Source organism: Pan troglodytes, chromosome 13 (genome assembly GCF_028858775.2).
Source record: "Pan troglodytes isolate AG18354 chromosome 13, NHGRI_mPanTro3-v2.0_pri, whole genome shotgun sequence".
Classification (NCBI taxonomy): Eukaryota; Metazoa; Chordata; class Mammalia; order Primates; family Hominidae; genus Pan; species Pan troglodytes.
This window is the reverse complement of record NC_072411.2, coordinates 28,111,769-28,130,758: the sequence shown is the minus strand read 5'-3', so window position 1 is coordinate 28,130,758 and position 18,990 is coordinate 28,111,769. Positions and strand designations below refer to the sequence as shown.

The window sequence follows — 18,990 nt, the reverse complement described above, 5'->3', positions numbered from 1 at the left end:
ATCCCAGCACTTTGGGAGGCCGAGGCAGGCGGATCACGAGGTCAAGAGATCGAGACCTCCTGGCCAACATGGTGAAACCCTGTCTCTAATAAAAATGCATAAATTAGCCAGGCGTGGTGGCATGTGCCTGTGATACCAACACTTTGGGAGGCCGAGGCAGGTGGATCACGAGGTCAAGAGATGGAGATCATCCTGGCCAATGTGGTGAAACCCTGTCTCTACTAAAAATACAAAAATTAGTTGGATGTGGTGGTGGGCACCTGTAGTCCCAGCTACTCAAGAGGCTGAGGCAGGAGAATCACTTGAACCCTGGAGGCGGAGGTTGCAGTGAGCCGAGGTTGCACCACTGCACTCCAGCCTGGCGACAGAGCGAGACTCTGTCTCAAAACAAAAGATCAGGAATAAGAGAAGGAATATCACTATTCTGTATATATTGGACAAAAAATATTATGAAAAACTTTATGCCAGTAAATTTGACAACCTAAACAAATTCCTTATAAATCACAAACTACTAAAGCTAACTCAAGAAGAAATAGCCTGAATATGCCTATATGTATTTTTAAAAACTGAATTTGTAGCTAAAAACCTTCCCACAAAGAAAACTACAAACCAAGGTGTCTCTACTAGAGAATTCTAAACGTTTAAGGAAGTCATATGGTTTGGAAATGAGGAATAAACCAGTCTTTATTCACAAACAACATGATTATGTAGAAAATATGGAACCTGCAGAAGAATTCTTAGAACTAATAAGTTAGTTTAGCATAGTTGCAGGATACAATGTCAATAGCAAAATTCAGTCATATGTCTGTGAACTAGCAACAAGCAATTGGAAATTAAATGTTTAAAAAATAGCATCTCAGCAAGGAGACAGGCTGAAGAAAAAAATTTAAATATATAAGATGCATCAAAATTTTGAAATGTTTATGAATAACTTTGGCAAAAGATGTGTAAGTCCTCTGCATTGAAAGATACAGTTACTGTGAGAAATTAAAGACCTAAATAAATAGAGAGGTATGCTATGTTCATGTTTCAGAAGACTCAATATTGCTAAGGTATCAGTTCTCCCAAATTGATCTACAAATTTACTGTAATACCAAGCAAAGTACTAGCAGGCTTTTTTGTAAAATTTGATAAGCTGATTCTAAAATGTATATGTAAATGCAAAAAAATCTAGACTAGCCAAGATAACTTTGAAAAATAAGTTTAAAAGCTGCATGAATTACATCATTTAAAGATTTATAAAGCTTCAGCAGTGAAAACAATGTGATGTTGGCATAGAGACAAAGAAATCAATGGAGCGGATTATCAATGGAGCAGATAGGTGTCCAGATAAGACTCATGTACATATGACTTTTGCTAGAGATGCCAAGGCAATTCAATGAGGAAAGGATGATAGTCACAAGAAATCTTTACAACTGGATATATAAAAAATTAAACCTCTGACCTTAGCTCACACCACACACAAAGAAATAAATGGATCACAGACCTAAATGTAAGAGCTAAAACCATAACACTTCTAGGAGAAAATCTTCGTGACTTTGAATTTGTCAGGGGTTTTAAAATATGACACAAAAAACCCTATAAAGGAAAAAATAAATTGGACTATTTCAAAATTAAAAACTGTCACTCTTCAAAAGACACTGTTCATTTTCAGTTGGCATGTAAGGAGCTTAGCAGTCATCACCCCCAACCTCACAACAAGAAAAACGCTGAACAGACTGAAAATCAACAACTTTTCTTGGTCCACCAGAGATCTGAGGCCACAGGGCAAACTGCTGTCCTCAAAATGGAGAGACAGAGAAGCACATACAGAGAACCAGAACTTACGGGAGCAGAGGCCTAGGAGTAGAAAACTCCACAGGAACCAGTACCGGGGTAGGGAAACTTAAAACTTAATTGATGATTTGCTGGGCACTCCATGAGAGAGTTAAAAATACCAGGGGAGCCAGTCTTACAGGGTCCCACACAGTTTTTTGTTTTGTTTTGCTTTACCAAGTTGTCACAGTAAAGATCAGAGAAAAATTCCCTGCTGCTTCTGGTAGAGGAAAAGAAAAGGTAACCCAGAGCATTCTCTTCTTAACAAGGTCTGTCCTCAGGAGAAACTGTTTTACCAGAGCCTGACATGTGGGAAGAGAAATACCCAACTCTACCCTCCTCTAGGCTTCCTGCCCACCTCCAGCGGGGAGAGACAAATGAGAAGCCCTTGTGCTTCCCCAGCAGAGGTTCATTAAAAGACCGAGACCTATAGAATGCTTCCTCTCCCTCCACCCCTCACTAACACATCAACAGGGCTCCTGTAATAACGAGAATACAACTGAACTGCACATCTCAGACCTGATTTATGAAGAAGACTCTAGGGAAACCGAAAGACAACAGGGAAGCCACAGACAAGAACACCAAAGTAAATGTTATCCTCTGACACCTACAGCTAGAGCAAACGGTAAACACAGCCCAACTCCTAGCCAGATAGAATTCTGTATTCACCAAATTATCCTTCAAAAGTGAAGGAGATACTGGAAATACAATCAAGGTTTGTTGTTTTTTTTTTAAGTGAAGGAGAAGTAAAGTACAGAAAGCCTCACAAAAGGCCTGTTTACCTCAGTTTCTTTTGCCCAACACATCATGTTTTATAAGAGACAAATACACTTTGAATAGACAGAACAAACATCAGAATAAGACAGATATGGCAGAGATGCTTGAATTATCAGACAGAAAATTTTAAATAATTGATTAATATGCTAAGGACTCAAATAAGAAAAGTGGCTAACATGCAAGAACAGAGGAGTAATGTAAGTAGAAAGATGGAAATGCCTAAGAAAGAATCAGGTGCGATGGCCAGGTGCGGTGGCTCACACCTGTAATCCCAGCACTTTGGGAGGCTGAGGAGGATCGCTTGAGCCCAGGAGTTCGAGACCAGGCTGGGCAACATAGTGAGACCTTGTCTCTATAAAAAGAAAAAAGGAAAAAAGCAAAACAAAATGCTAGAAATAAAAATAAACACTGTAACTGAAGTGAAGAATGCTTTTAGTGGAGTCATCAATAGATGGGACATGGCCAAGGAATGAATCAGTGAGCTTCAGGGAATGTCAATAGAAACTCCCAAAATTGAAATGCAGAGAGGAAGAAGTAATGGAAATGATGGGATAGGATATTCAAGAACTGTGGGACAAATACCAAAGGTATAAAAGGATAGTGTACACATGATGGGAATACCACACAGGGAAGAAAGAAACAGAAGAAATACTTCAAGTAATAACAGAACTTTCCAAAATTAATGGCAGACACCAAACCACAGGTGTAGGAAGCCCAGAGAACACCAAATAGGATGAATACCCCAAAAAATCTACACCTAAGAATATCTATTCAAACTGCAAAAATCAAAGACATGGGAAGAATATAGAAAGAAGCCAGAGGGGAAAAACATCTTATCTGTAGAAGAACAATGGTAAGCATTATATCATGCTTCACATCAGAAACTGCACCCAAGAAGAGAGTGGTTTATGGGATTTAAAGCGTTGAAAGAAAAAAAACCCATCAACCTAGAATTCTGTATTCACCAAATGTTATCCTTCAAAGGTGAAGGAGATACTGGAAATACAATAAAGGTTTTTTTTTTTTAAGTGAAGGAGAAGTAAAGACTTTATCAGACAATCAAAAATTGAGAGAATTTGTCACCAGTAGACCTGCCTCGCAAGAAGTGTTAAATTCTTCAGAAGGGAAGGGAAATTATGTAGGTCAGAAACTGAGATCTACATAAAGAAAGGAAGAGTGTTAGAGAAGAAATAAATGAAGGTAAAATAAAAATTTAGCTTTCTCATTTTTAACTAATAGGTAAAGTTTTTTCAGTTAATAGTGATTACAACTTATGGATAAATGAAATGAATGACAGCAGTGTTATAAAGATGGAAGAGAGGAATTGAGGATACTTTTTCATAAGGTATTTGCACTACCCATGAAGTGGTAAAGTGTTTTATGAAAGAAGACTTGAATTAGTTGTAAATATTTACTGCAAAGTCAAGGGAAACCACACACATTAAAAAACCCCACAAGTATAATTTGTATGATAAGAGAGGAGTAAAAAGGGAATAATATAAAATGCTCGATTAAAACCAGAGAAAGCAAAACACACACAACACACACACACACAACCTGAAAAGGCTAGAAAGAACAAAACAAATCAAGGGCAATGAATAGAAATGGAAGAAATATACTTTAAATATAAAGAAATAGATTAAAAGTAAAGGGATGGAGATAGTATACTATGTTAACACTAATCAAAAGACAGCTGGAGTGGCTGTGTTAATTTCAGGCAAAGTAGACTTCCTCAGAGCAAGGAATGTTATCAGGGATGAAGAGGGGCATTGCATAGCCATAAAGGGGTCAATTCTCAAAGATGATATAACAATGTTTAAAGTGTGTGCACCTAGCAACACGGTGTCCCGAGATGAGGCAAGAACTGATAGAACTGCAGGGAGAAATAAACAAACTCATTTTTATGTTGGAGACTTCAGTACCCCTCTATTTAACAGATCCAGCTGGCAGAAAACTAGCAAAGACATAGTTGAACTCAACAGCATCATCAATCAACTGGATCTAATGGACATCTATAGAATACTTCATCCAATGACAGCAGAATACACATTCTCAAGCTCACTTGGAGCATTCATTCACCAGGATAGACCACATTCTCAGCCATGAAACGCACCTTAATAAATCTGAAAGAACGGAAATTATACAAAGTATGATCTCAGACCACAATGGAATTAAACTATAAATCAATAACAGATAGCTAGAAAACCCCAAAATATTTGGAGATTAGGCAACACACTTATGACATTTTGGGACAAAGAAGTATCAAGATAAATTTTAAAATATTTTCAATTAAATGAAAATGAAAATACAACTTATCAAAATTTGTGGGATGCACCAAAAGCAGTGTTAGAGGGAAATTTAGATCACTGAATACATATATTAGAAAATGAGAAATATCTAAAATCAGCAATCTAAGCTTCCACTTTAGCAAACTAGATAAAGAAGAGCAAAGTAAACCCGAAGTAGGGAAGAAAAAAAGATAATAAAAATTAGAGGAGAAATCACTGAAATTGAAAACAGGAAATCAATAGAGAAAAATCAACAAAACCAAAAGCTAGTTCTTAAAAAGATTCACAAAAGGGTTAAAACTCTATCCAGGTTAACTAAGAAAAAAAAGAGAGAAGACCCAAATCACTAATATCAGAAGTGAAAAAGAAATCATCACTACTGATTCCATCCTGGCTAACATGGTGAAACCCTGTCTCTACTAAAAATACATTAGCCGGGCGTGGTGGCAGGCGCCTGTAGTCCTAGCTACTCGGGAGGCCGAGGCGGGAGAATGGCATGAACCTGGGAGGCGGAGCTTGCAGTGAGCTGAGATCGCACCACTGCACTCCAGCCTGGGCCGCAGAGCAAGACTCCATCTCAAAAAAACAAAAACAAACAACAACAACAACAACAAAAAAAAAAACAACCAAAAACTAGCCAGGTGTGGTGGCAGGTACCTGTAATCCCAGCTACTTGGGAGGCTGAGGCAGGAGAATCACTTGAACCCGGGAGGCAGAGGTTACAGCAAGCTGAGATCGCACCATTGCACTCCAGCCTGGGTGACAGAGTGAGAGACTGTCTCAAAAACCAAAAACAACAACAACAAACACTTCTTCCAGAAAAAAGAAACAGAAGGAATACTTCTGAACTCATTTTATGAAGATAGCATTAGCCTAATACCAAAAGCAGACAAAGACATTACAAGAATGGGAAACTGCAGACTGATATGTCTCATGAACATAGATGCAAAAATCATCAATAAAATATTAGTGAATCAAGCTGGGTGCTGTGGTTCACGCCTGTCATCCCAGCAGTTTCGGAGGCCAAGGCAGGCGGATCGTTTGAGGTCAGGAGTTTGAGACCAGCCTGGCCAACATGGTGAAATGCTGTCTCTACTAAAAATACACACACACACACACAAAATCTGGGTGTTGTGGTGTGCGCCTATAATCCTAGCTACTTGGGAGGCTGAGGCAGGAGAATTGCTTGAACTTGGGAGGTGGAGGATGCAGTGAACTGAGATCGCACCACTGCACTCCAGCCTGGGTGACAGCGACTCCATCTCAAAAAATATATATGTGTGTGTGTGTGTGTGTGTGTGTGCGTGTATATATATAAATATATATATATTTATATATATAAATATATATATATTTATATATATAAATATATATATATTTATATATATACACGCACACACACACACACACACACACACATATGTGTGAATCAAATCCAACAGTGCATAATGCATAAGGGGAATTATATACCATGGCCAAATAGGATTGATTCCAGATAGGCAAGTCTGGTTCAACATTTGAAAATCAATTAATGTAATCCATTATATCAACAGGCTAAAGAAGAAAACCCACATGATCATATCAATAAATGCAGAAGAAGCATTTGACAAAATCCAACACCCATTTATAACAGAAACTCTCAGAGAACTAGGAATAGACATCTTCAATTTGAATAAAGAACATCTACAAAAACCCTACAGTTAACATCGTACTTAATTGTGAGAAACTAGGTGTTTTCCCACCAAGATCAGTAACAAGGTAAAGGATGTCCTTTCTCAGAACTACCATTCAGAATTGCACTGGAAGTCCTAGTTAATGCAATAAGACAAGAAAAGGAAATGAAAGGCATACAGATTGAGAAGGAAGAGCTAAAACTGTTTTTGTTCACAGATAATGTGATTGTCTATGTAGAAAATACCGAAGAATTAAAAACAAAAACCTCCTGGAATGAATAAGTTATTATAGCCAGCTTGCAATCCAGCATTGCAATTTTCATTTTCATTTAGTTGAAATGAATAAGTGATTATAGCAAGGTTGCATATTAATCACAAGGTTAATATGCAAAAGTCAATTGTTTCTTCTATACCAACAATAAACAAGTCAAATTTGAAACAAAACATAGGCCAGGCACAGTGGCTCACACCTGTAATCCCAGCACTTTGGGAGGCTGAGGCGGGCGGATCACCTGAAGTTGGGAGTTCAAGACCAGCCTGACCAACATGGAGAAACCCCATCTCTACTAAAAATACAAAACTAGGCGGGTGTGGTGGCACATGCCCATAATCCCAGCTACTCAGAAGGCTGAGGCAGGAGAATTGCTCAAACCCAGGAGGCAGAGATTGCGGTGAGCTGAGATTGTGCCATTGCACTCCAGCCTGGGCAACAAGAGCAAAACTCCATCTCAAAAAGAAAAAAATAAAATAAAAACACAATACCATTACATTAGCACCCCCCAAAATGAAACACTTAGGTATACATTGAACAAAATAAGTAAAAGTTCTATATGAGGTAAACTACAACACTTTGATGAAAGAAATCAAAGATCTAAATAAATGGAGAGATATCCATCCCATCACAGAGATCTTGACTCAGTGTTGTCAAGATGTCTCTTCTGCAATTTGATCAATTCAATGTAATCCCAGTCAAAATCCCAGCAAGTTATTTTATAGATGTTGGAAGACCGATTCTAAAGTTTATTTTTTATTTTTTAAGGCAGAGTCTTATTTATAAAGTCACCCAGGCTGGAGTGCAGTGGTGCAATCTCGGCTCACTGCAACTTCTGCCTTCCAGGTTCAAGCGATTCTCTTGCCTCAGCCTCCTGAGTAGCTGGAATTACAGGTGGGCACCACCACACCTGGCTAAGTTTTTGTATTTTTAGTAGAGACGAGTTTTGCTGTGTTGGCCATGCTGGTCTCGAACTCCTGGCCTCAAGTGATCATCCCATTTCAGCTTCCCAAAGTGCTGGGATTACAGGCGTGAGCCACTGCGCCCAGGGGTTCTAAAGTTTATATGAAAAGGCAAAGGTGCCAGGATAGCCAACACAATATTGAAGGAAAAGAACAAATTGAAGAACTGATACTGACGTCAAGCCTTACTATAAAGCTACAGTAATTAAAACAGTGTGGTATTGGTGAAAGAACTGACAAGTAGATCAATGGAACAGAAAAGAGAGCCCAGAAATAGACCTACACAAATAAAGTTTGCTAATCTTTGCCAAAGGAGCGAAAGCAATTCAATGGAGAAAGGATAGTCTTTTCAACAAATGGTGCTAGAACCGCTGGATATCCACATGCAAAAATGAATCCATGCTGGGTGTAGTGGCTCACACCTGTAATCCCAGCACTTCAGGAGGCCAAGGAGGGCGGATTGCTTGAGTTCACGAGTTCAAGAGCAGCCTGGGAACATGTCAAAACCCCGTCTCTACAAAAAATACAAAAATTAGCTGGGCATGGTGGTATGCGCCTGTAGTCCCAGCTATTTGGGAGGCTGAGGTGGGAGGATGGCTTGAGTGCAGAGGTTGCAGTAAGCTGAGAGCACACCCCTCCACTCTAGCCTGGGGGACACAGCCAGACCTTGTCTCCAAAAAAAAAAAAAAAAAAAAAAAAATCCATTCACAGACCTTACACCTATACAAAAATTAACTCAAAATGGATCATAGACCTAAATGAAAAATGCAAAACTATAACTTCTAGAAAATGTAGGAGAAAATCTAGATGACCTTGGGCTTGGCAATGACTTTTTAGATACAACACCAAAGGCACAATCTATGGAAGAAAATATTGATAAGCCGGACTTCATTAAAATTAAAAACACATGCTCTGCGAAAGATAGTTTGGAAAATGAAAAGACATGCCATAGACTGGGAGAAAATCTTTGCAAAATACCTATATATTTGGATGGGTGTCCAAAACATATAGATACACACACAAAATCTTACAACTCAACAGTAAGAAAACATACAATCCAAAATGTAAAAGAGGCAAAAGATCTGAACAGACATCTCATCAAAGAAGATATACAGATGGCAAATATACTTACGAAAAGATATCCAACATCAGATGTCACTAGGAAATTACAAATTAAAACAATGAGATGCCACTAACACCTATTAGAATGACAAAAATCTAAAACACCAACCACACCAAATTTGGCAACGGTGGGGAGCAACAGGATCTCTCATTCATTGCTGGTGGGAATGCAAAATAGAACACAGCCACTTTGGAAGGCAGTTTCTTACAAAAGTAAACATAGGCCAGGTGTGGTGGCTCACACCTTTAATCCCAGTGCTTTGGGAGGCTGAGGCAGGAGGATCACTTGAGCTAGGAGTTCAAGACCCTCCTGGGGAGCATAGCAAAATCCCATCTTTACAAAAACAAAAGAACTACACATGCTTTTACCATAAAATGTAGCAATCATACTCCTTGGTTTGTATCCAAATGAGTTGAAAACTTGTGTTAATATAAGAACCTGCACCCACACAGATATTTAGAGCAGCTTTATTCATATTGCCACAAGTTGGGAGCAACTAAGATGTCCTTCAGTAGTTGAATAAATAAACTGGGGTACATCAAAACAATGGAATTTTATTCAGCAATAAAAAGAAATGAGCTATCAAGCCACTAAAAGACATGAAAGAATCTTAAATGCTCATTGCCAAGTGAAAGAAGCCAATCTGAAAAGGCTACCTATTGTGTGATTCCAACTACATGACATTCTGGAAAAGGCAAAACTATGGAGATAGTAAAAAGATCAGGCTGGGCGCGATGGCTCAGGCCTATAATCCCAGCACTTTGGGAGGCCGAGACGTGGATCACAAGGTCAGGAGTTCAAGAGCAGCCTGGCCAAAATGGTGAAACCCCATCTCTACTAAAAATACAAAAATGCTGGGTGTGGTGGTGGGCACCTGTAATCCCAGCTATTCGGGAGGCTGAGGCAGAGAATTGCTTGAACCTGGGAAGCAGAGGTTGCAGTGAGTCGAGATCGTGCCACTGTACTCCAGCCTGGGTGACACAGTGAGACTCTGTCTCAAAAAAAAAAAAGATCAGGGATTGGGTGGAGGCAGGAAGGAAGGGAGGGATAAATAGGTGGAGAGAATAAGATATTTTTAGGGCAGTGAAATTATTATTTATGATGCTGTGATGGTGGATACATGTCATATGTTTGTCAAGACCTATACAATGGACAACACAGAGTGAGCTCTGATGTAAACCATGGACTTTAGTTAATAATATATCAATACTGACTCATCACTTATAACAAATGTACCACACTAATACAACATATTAATAATAATGAGAAACTCTATTGGGGTTAGGAAGGCATATGGGAACTCTCTGTACCTTCTATTCGCTTTTTCTTTCTTTTCTTTTTTTTCTTGAGATGAATTCTCGTTCTGTCACCCAGGCTGGAGTGTAGTGGTGCAAACTCGGCTCACTGCAACCTCCACCTCTGGGTTCAAGTGATTCTTCTGCCTCAGCCTTCCGAGTAGCTGGGATTACAGGCACCCCCCACTAAGCCCAGCTAATTTTTTGTATTTTTAGTAGAGACGGGGGTTTCACCATGTTGGCCAGGCTGGTCTTGGAACTCCTGACCTCGTGATTCACCCACCTCGGCCTCCCAAAGTGCTGGGATTACAGGTGTGAGCCACCGCGTCCAGCCACCTATTCACTTTTCTATAAACTTAAAACTGCTCTGAAAAATAAAATATGTTAATATGTTAATTTTTGTTGTTGTTTTTTGAGATGGAGTCTCGCTCTTTTGCCCAGGCTGGAGTGCAGTGGTGCAATCTTGGCTCACTGCAACCTCCACCTCCCGGGTTCAAGTGAGTCTCCTGCCTCAGCCTCCCAAGTAGCTGGTATTACAGGAATATGCCACCACACCCAGCTAATTTTTGTATTTTAGTAGAGACGGGGTTTCACCATATTGGCCAGGCTGGTCTTGAACTCCTGACCTCAAGTGATTCACCCGCCTCAGCCTCCCAAAGTGCTGGGATGACTTAAGGCATGAGCCACCATGCCCGACCTAAAATCTGTTAATTTTTTTAAAGTGTGACAACCATGCTGCCCTCCGTCCCTCAGTTCATTTGCTGATTCGCTGCATCTGGAAGCTTCACAAGATACTAGGGAGTTTTTAAACTAGAGCCTAATCTCCTTTAGTCTTGGATAATTGGGAAGCAAAGTCCTCCCCAGGAAGGGGGACAGTCTTGAACAAACTGCCAGTCTCCTTCTCAAGACATTTGTGAAATTTGGAAGCAGCCGGGGATAGGAAACTAAGGAGCAGAGTTTAAAACTGCCAAAGGGAAGAATGACTCTCCTACATCTTTGGGATTGACAAGACAGACTTACCAGGCACTCAGGCTGTCCCATCAAGCATTTGAAACCTGATATGGACTGATTATAACTAAAACTGCAGCCCAGCTTCATCCCAGTTTTGTTGTTAATTAAACCTGAAAGGGCAGACTTTCCTGACAAGAAAATAATATAATATTTGGTTGCTATGGTTCCTTTATAAATTGTCTTCTGCATACTGTGGAAATTACAAGACAGGCAAATAAAAAGGAAAATAGAACCAATAGTCAAAAGAAAAAAAGCCAATAGACATAGACCCACAGATGATCCAAATGTTGGATAAGGTAATAACTATAGCAATATATTAAAGAAGATAGAAGAAAAATGGGGAAAATAGGTGAAAAGATGGAGAATTTTTACAGAGAAACGGAATCTGTAGAGAGGAATCAAGTGGACATTCTAGAATTGAAGGGTTTATCATCTGAAATTATTAACTGATTGGCCAAGTTTCACAGGGTTTGGACACATGAGAAGACAGAATTGATGAACTTGAAGAAAGATAATAGAAAGTACTCAAATTATAGCATACAGAGAGCAAAAAGAGTAAGGGTAAGGAGGGATGGGATAGCCAAGTACAACCACTCATATGAAGTCCTCTGTCCTATTTGATTTTTTTACCACATGCATGTATAACTTGTTTTTGGCATGTGTGTGTGCTGTGGCCTGCTGAAGGCTCCTGGGGCCTCAGAGTCCACACTGTGGCCCTCACACTTACTGTCCAGGGTGGCAGGACAGGTGCACAGGAAAGAACACTGGACACCAAGCCAGGGGACCTGGCTTTAGGCCTGGCTCTCCCACCAAGTTGTGTGTGACCTGGGTTTTCTTGCCCAAATGAGGGACAATTGATGAATGTGAGGCCAATTGTGGGGTGAGGTGACGCCCCCCAAACAGCATAGCTTCTCTGTAGCCAGGTGGCCTGGAGCCCATGTTATAGCACACACACCTGATCCCAGAGAGCTGTTGTCCCTCCCTCGTCCACCACCCTGATAATAGACCTAGAACTCCATCTGCAGCCAGCCATGAGGACCCTGCTGACCCATGGCCCACCCCACTCAGCCCCACCCTCTGCCAGAACTGGCAGGAAGCCTGCCTCCCACCTCAGCCCCGCTAGTCTCCTGCCCGGTTCCCCACTCCACTGAGGTCTCTCCAGGGCCAATGTTAACTAAAGGGACCCCTCCTGGAGTCAGGCAGATTTGGAGGCACATCCTCATTCTGTCTGTATTCGCTGTGTACATCTCTGAGCCAGTTACATTAGGGGGCTAACATGGGAAGGCAAGAGCACGCATCTCTTAAGATCACTTAGAGGGTCCAGCATGGTTGCTCACACCGGTAATCCCAGCCCTCTGGGAGGCCAAAGCAGGCAGATCACTTGAGGCCAGGAGTTAGAGACCAGCCTGGCCAACATGACGAAATACCATCTCTACTAAAAATACAAAAATTAGCTGGCCATGATGGTGCACGCCTGTGGTCCCAGCTACTCAGGAGGCTGAGGCGTGAGAATCACTTGAACCTGGGAGGCAGAGGTTGCAGTGAGCTGAGATTGCACCACTGCACTATAGCCTGGGTGACAGAGTGAGACTGTGTCTCAAAAAAAAAAAAAAAAAAAATCACTTACAGGATTAAATCAAACAATGCATATAAAGGGCCTAGAACAGTTTCCTGCCCATGAACACAGGTCCAGGTGAACAGAGCCTGGTTTAAGAGCCTCAGGGCACTAGAAAGATTATGGTGTGCTCCCCTCCCCCACATACATAATTTAAAATTAATAGCCACAGAATAAGTGCAGTGAAGTCCACCAAAATCCTGACTTTTCCCGTGATGACTACTTTGACATCTTTTTTCTTGGCAGATTGTTTTAAAACTCATTTTTTCAACTGTGCAGTGCTCTTACGTGTTTGCTTGCTCAGCCCTGAGGCAGGACTGCAGCCCTGTGGGTGGGGAGTCTCCTGAGTGGAGAGGCCAGGGGCTGCCCACCCGACTCGTCCAATCTAGGCCAAGCCCTGTGGAGCCCCCAGCAGGGCAGGGCCTAGCCCAGAACCCACCTGAGGAACCTGTGGGGGGACAAGGCTGAGGTTGGCTAATGATTGACCCACACCAAATATTGACAGAGCCTAGGTCCTGCCACTGCCCAACCATACCCCACTCCTCTCCCTGACCCGCCACCTGGCTCCGTGGCCCACGGGACACAGCAGGGACTTTGGAGCCTGCTGCATCCTACCCAGACTCCTCCAATAGCAGTGATGTAGGGAGCCCCCCAGAGGCTCTTTTCCCTTCATCAGAATGGAGTCGGCAGTTCCTCCCTTGGTTGCTCTGTGAAGCCCCGGGTCACTGTGGGTCACGTGCCTGGCATGGGCCTGCAATGAAGGTTCTCAATATGGCCTGGTGCCCTAGCCCTCTACCCACAGCCTCCCCGGCATGGCCCCAGAGCTGGGTGCTGTTTCTTTCCTAGGACCTGGCTCCCTGCTTAGCCTCTCTTGGCCTCCCCTGAGGCTTAGTCTGCGTGTTCCTTCCACAGCCTCCATGGTCTCCCCCAGCTTGCCCTGGTCCTTTTGGCCTTGTTTAGTTAGCAGTTTCTCATCTGTCCTTCCCATAACTCGTCCCCCAGGCTAAGCTGGTGGGGGCTTCTCAGGGGACTGAACCCCCAGGCCTCGGCTCCAGCAGCCCCATCACAGGGCTCTCTGCATATTGCTGCCTTCCGCTGGAGAACTGAATTCTTCCACTCTCACCAGTGGCTTTAGCCTGCACTGATCTCTCCCTCCTCCAGAGAGATTTTAGCCATTGTGACCATTGCGTCCTGGGCTCTGCATGAAGGGCTCAGGAAGAAGGGGAGGGAGGCGTCTACCCAGGGCCAGCTCCAGGCACCAGGCCTTGCAGGGGTGTGCCTTCCTTTCATCCCCACAACCACTGGGGATAGAGGGGGATGAGCCCAGTTCTTAGACAAGGAAAAGAAGGTGCAGGAGGGCCAGGCAGTAAGGCTGGGGGCACCAGCTGGGGAAGGGCCACTGAGCCCAGGGCCTGGGTACCTTCTCTGCAGCCAGGCTGCCATCTGACATCAGCTCTCAAATGTTGCGGTAATAAGAGATCACTCTTCAGCCCATTGAGTCTTAAATTTCTTTTCACGTCCTTTTATTTTTGTCAATGAAAAGGCTCTGTTAAAGCAAGCTTGTGTAAAGCTTCTCTTCTACAGTTTGTGTGTCCCTGGGCCTTGTCTGACCCATGCGCCTGTCTGGGCTCAGCTCTGGGCCCAGAGGTGGCACTCAATAGATACGGTCAATGGATAAGCTTAACCCAGCCTGTCCCCGACACTGCTCACCTCCTTCGTGACACACCTCCACGCACGCCAGGCCTGCAGCCTCCCAAGAGACTCTCCCTCATCTGCCTCCAGAAGGCCCAGCATGTGCCCCCTGGGGGAGGGTGTCTCCTCCTCGACTGTGCCCTCAGCCGTGCACTCTAAAGCTGGGTGTTGTCATGGACATACAGAGTGGAATCCTAGACATGGGAGACTGCGAAAGGTGGAAGGGAAGGGGCGAGGGTTGAAAATCACCTATCTGGGCACAGGGCTCACTGGGCGATGGCTCCACTAGAAGCCCAGACTCCACCACTGCATAATCCATGCAAGCAAGAAATCTATACTCACACCCCTAAATCTACAAAAACAAAAAACATGTACAAATCAAGGATGGGGAGCCAGGCGTGGTGGCTCATGCCTGTAATCCCAGCACTTTAGGAGGCTGAGGTGGGCGGATCACGTGAGGTCAGGAGTTCACGACCAGCGTAGCCAACATGGTGACACTGTGTCTCTACTAAAAATACAAAAATTAGCTGAGATTTGTGGCAGGTGCCTGTAACCCCAGCTACTGGGGAGGCTGAGGCAGGAGAATTGCTTGAACAAGGAAGGCAGAGGTTGCAATGAGCTGAGATCGTGCCACTGCACTCCGTCCAGCCTGGGTGACAGAGTAAGACTCTGTCTCAATCAGTTAATCAATCAATCAATCAATATGGGGCAAAAAGGATGTTTCAAAAGACAGGGGCAGATGGGGCATGCTCTCCCTGCCGACCTTGCAAGGAGCTGCCTGCACCTGAGTCTGTCTGGAGACAGCCGCTTTCACAGAGCCAGAGGGCAGAGCTTTCCACACCCGAGAGCCAAGGGATGTGGGTGCTTCCCTCCAGGAGGTACAGAAGTTCTAGCCTGGCTGCATGGCACAAAATATCATCAAATGAGTTGGGTGGGTTTTGTTCTTTTTCCATGTGGGGGAGGAAACTTGTTTAAGATGGGAACTCACTGTTCTTTAAAACTTTGACAGAACTCGCACACAAAGCAGCATGAGACAGAAGCTTTTGAAGGGGAGTGGAATGGCTTTTACCGGCACTGCAGTTTTCTTCTTGCACCAGTGTTAGTATTTTATGTTTGTTCAGGAATGTGTGTATTTCACCTAGGCTTTCAAATGTATTAGGTTATAGTAAAATCATTGCTACGCCCCTGTCACTCTTTCTAATCTGCATTTTTCATAGATCTGCCTCTCTGCTTTTGATATTATTTCTTGTGTTCATTTCATCATTTGCACCTCTCTTACACTCAATTCTGCCTCCTTATCTTTATATTTCCCTCCTTCTTGTTTCTTTGGGTTTGTGTTACTCACTTTCCAGCTTCTTAAGTAAGATTTTTATGTCACGTGCTCTCTTCCCAGTTTCGTATGTATGTATGTATGTATTTATTTATTTAATTATTGAAACAGGGTCTCACTCTGTTGCCCCAGCTGGAGTACAATGGCACACTCACAGCTCACTGCAGCCTCAACCTCCTGGGCTCAAGAGATCCTCCTGCCTCAGCCTCCCGAGTAGCTGGGACCATAGGTATATGCCGCCGTGCCTGGCTAACCTTTTGATTTTTTGTAGAGAGAAGGTCACTTTGTTGCCCAGGCTGGTCTTGAACTCCTGAGCTCAAGTGATCCTCCCTCCTCAGCCTCCCAAAGTGCTGTGATTACAGGCGTGATCCTGCATCTGGTGTTTTTCCAGCTTCTTAAGTAAGGATTTCATGTCACCTGCTGTATTAGATTGCAAGGGCTGTTATAATAAAGTACCACAGACTGGGTGTCCTAAATAACAGAAATCCATTGTTTCACAGTTTTGGACGCTAGAAGTTCAAGATTGAGGTGTCAGCAGGGTTGCTGCCTTCTGAGGGCTGCAAGGGTGAAGCTGGTCAAGGCTGCTCTCCCAGCTTCTGGAGGTTGCGGGCCGTCTTGGGAGCCCTTGGCTTGTAGATGAGTGGCCCTGACCTCCGCCTTCATCTTCATGTGATGTTCTCCCCGTGTGTTCACGTTGTCTTCTCTCCGTTCATGTCTGTGCCCCAATTTCTCCTTTTTATGAGAACACCAATCATTTTAGCGGTCCACCCTATTCCAGAATGACCTTGTCTTTTTATTTATGTATTTATTTATTTATTTGTTTTTTAGACAGAGTCTCACCCTGTCGCCCAGGCTGGAGTGCAGTGGCTTGATCTCAGCTCACTGCAACCTCCGTCTCCTGGGTTCAAGCGACTCTCCTGTCTCAGCCTCCTGAGTAGCTGGGATTACAGGCACCCACCACCACACCCAGCTAACTTTTGTATTGACCTTGTCTTAACTAATTATATCCTCAGCAATCCCATTTCCAAATAAGGTCACATTCTGAGTTTTTGGAGGTTGGGGCTTCAGTGTGTGAATTTTGGGAGGACACAATTCAACCTGTGACCCTTCGTGATGGTTAATTTTATGTGTCATCTTGGCTAGGCCTCAGTATCCAGATATTTGGTCAAACATCGTTTCGAATGTTTTCTGGGCAGATGTTTTTTTGGATGAGATTAACACTTAAACCAGTGGACTTTGAGTAAAGCAGGTTATCCTCCATAATGCAGGTGGGCTGCATCCAATCAGTTGAAGGTCTTAATAAAGGCTGACTCTACCCAAGAAAGAAGGAATTCTGCCAGCACACTGCACTCAGACTCAAACTGTGAGTGTTCCCTAAGTCTCCAGCCTGCAGGCCCACGCTGCAGATTTTAGACTTACCAGCCTTCACAATTATGTGAGCCGCTTCTTTGAAATAAATCTCTCTCTCTATTCGGTCAATTTCATTTCCCTGGAGAACCCTGAATAACCTGTATTTGCTTTTAACTTTTTGTTTCTGGATAAGAATATTTACTTATTTATTTTGAGACGGAGTTTCGCTCTTGTTGCCCAGGCTGGAGTGCAATGGTGCAGTCTTGACTCGCCACAACCTCCACTCCCTGGGTTTAAGTGATCCTCCTGCCTCAGCCTCCCAAATAGCTGGGATTATAGGCGCCCACCACCATGCCCAGCTAATTTTTGTATTTTTAGTAGAGATGGAATTTCACCATGTTGGCCAGGCTAGTCTTGAACTCCTGACCTCAGGTGACCCACCCATCTTGGGCTCCCAAAGTGCTGGGATTACAGGCATGAGACACCACGCCCAGCCTGGATAAGTATATTTAAAGGTATAATTTCCCTCCTGGTGTTGCTGTAGCTGTGAAACACAAATTAACATATAATTCTTACAATTTCTTAATTTATCTTATGATTGCCTGCTGATATGTTAATTAGTTTGCAGACATATGGCATTTTTAAAGTTTTTCATTAGAAATTTCTACTTTTATTGTCTTTTAGCTAGAGGACATGTTCTGTATTATATTGATCCCTTGGAATTTATTGAGGCTTTCTTCATGGTCCAGTATAGTTTTGTAAATGTTCCTAGTGTGCTCAAAAAGAATCACTCGGCTGGGCACAGTGGCTCATGCCTGTAATCCGAGCACTTTGGGAGGCCAAGGTGGGTGGATTACCTGAGGTTGGAGTTCGAGACCAGCCTGACCAACATGATGAGACTCCATCTCTAATAAAAATACAAGAACTAGCCAGGCATGGTGGTGGGCACCTGTAGTCCCAGCTGCTCAGGAGGCTGAGACAGGAGAATTGCTTGAACCCGGGAGGCAGAGATTGCAGTGAGCCAAGATCGCACCACTGTAGTCCACCCTGGGTGACAGAGCGAGACTCAATTCAAAAAAAAAATCGCTCAAGCTTATTAATTTTATTGTTCAGATCATCTACATATCCACTTTTTAAAAATCTGTTTGATTTATTGGTTTATAAGATAATTTTTAAAAAAACTCTCCAAATACAAGTAAAAGTTGTTTATTTCTCCTTTCCCTTCTGTCAAATGTCACACTGTATGCAGTATTTGGAGGTTATGTTGCAGGGGCACATATTGTTTTATAATAATTAGATCTTTACATGTGAGTGATTTTTTCTGTATATAATGTCCATCATTGTTCTTTATGGTATTTTTTTCTTAATTTCCATTGTATTAATTACTGGAATCACTATCTTAGCTTTCTTTTCATTCAAAGTTGCATGGAATTTCTAGCATTCTTTATTTTCAGTCTTTTGGTGCTTTTTAAGTTGTCTCTAATCAATATATTGTCTCATTGGTTTTTTAATTCTTAGATTTATCTTTTTAAATTGGTAAGCTTAACCTAATTACATTTATTGTTATTATTTCCATCTTATTTCACAGTTTCCATCAACTGTACTTTCTTTTGTTTTGTTTCATAGTTTTACATTACATCTAAGTTCCATTCTCTTTTTTTTTCTTTTTTGAGATGGAGTCCCACTGTGTCACTCAGGCTAGAATGCAATGGCGCCATCTTGGCTCACTGCAACCTCCGCCTCCTGGGTTCAAGCAATTCTCCTGCCTCAGCCTCCTGGGTAGCTGGG

At 42.7% G+C, this 18,990-nt stretch overlaps 1 protein-coding gene across 10 annotated transcripts in view; it reads left to right on the top strand.

Moving 5' to 3' along the window:
- The window catches only part of IWS1 (interacts with SUPT6H, CTD assembly factor 1), a 105,106-nt gene that overhangs the window by 77,998 nt on the left and 8,118 nt on the right, over nucleotides 1–18,990 (top strand). For 9 of the 10 annotated variants that reach the window (XR_001716177.4, XR_010150004.1, XR_010150003.1 and 6 more), the window contains one exon: nucleotides 15,532–17,215. The gene's annotated coding sequence lies outside the window, so the exon portion shown is untranslated. The remainder of the gene's footprint in view (nucleotides 1–15,531; nucleotides 17,216–18,990) is intronic. The other variant, XR_010150001.1, reaches the window with a different exon arrangement.